The sequence below is a fragment of the Gavialis gangeticus genome, unplaced genomic scaffold (assembly GCF_001723915.1).
Source record: "Gavialis gangeticus isolate Ggan-Ray unplaced genomic scaffold, GavGan_comp1, whole genome shotgun sequence".
NCBI lineage: Eukaryota > Metazoa > Chordata > Crocodylia > Gavialidae > Gavialis > Gavialis gangeticus.
This window is the reverse complement of record NW_017729022.1, coordinates 81,198,097-81,198,756: the sequence shown is the minus strand read 5'-3', so window position 1 is coordinate 81,198,756 and position 660 is coordinate 81,198,097. Positions and strand designations below refer to the sequence as shown.

Below are 660 nucleotides of genomic sequence, written 5' to 3'. Positions count from 1 at the left end.
AGCAGAAAAGAGAGATCAGGTATTAGTGCTAGGTCTTAAAAAGCAAAATCTAAAAAACTTTTGGCAGGGGGCTACAGAGGTGGAGGTGCAACAGGCCGTGGAGGAATGTCCGGTTTGCAGCACTCACCGACAATCCCCATACCCAGGGAGGGGGCAGGTAGACATTCAAGCCCTAGAGCTGGAAGAGGAGTGGCAAATGGATTTCGTAGGGCCCTTAAAAGCAAGTGAAGGGAAAAGATATATATTAATAGTTGTAGATGTAGCCACAGGCTGGCCAGAAGTATGGCCTACTATGGAGGCCACTGGGGAAACAGTGGTTTGAGCCTTGAAGGAAATAGAGGCCCATTTTGGGAAACCACGCTGTTTAAAGACTGATAATGGGTCCCATTTAAAAAATGTGGTAGTGGGATGATGGTGTAAGAATGCAAGGTTAGACCATCAGTTTGGCATTCCTTATCATCTGCAAGGCCAGGGAAAGGTTTAGCGTTTGAACCAGGAGTTAAAGAGGAAAATGGAAGTAGCGCAAGAGGTTTTTGGAAGGGGATGGGTCTGGCAAATTCCTTGGGTATTAAGGGCCTTGTGAATGAATGCAAGGGGGAGAGCGGGGAACTAGCCCTTTCACCCAGATGATGGGCCGAACCCCGCATTTCTGGGGGAGGA

General features: G+C 48.2%; 1 long non-coding RNA gene across 1 annotated transcript in view; it reads left to right on the top strand.

Annotated features, from left to right (window-relative positions):
- Positions 1-660, top strand: part of LOC109296201 — a 19,615-nt gene that overhangs the window by 11,903 nt on the left and 7,052 nt on the right. The window contains exon 2 of the long non-coding RNA XR_002096921.1: positions 222-224. This is a non-coding gene — a long non-coding RNA (uncharacterized LOC109296201). The remainder of the gene's footprint in view (positions 1-221; positions 225-660) is intronic.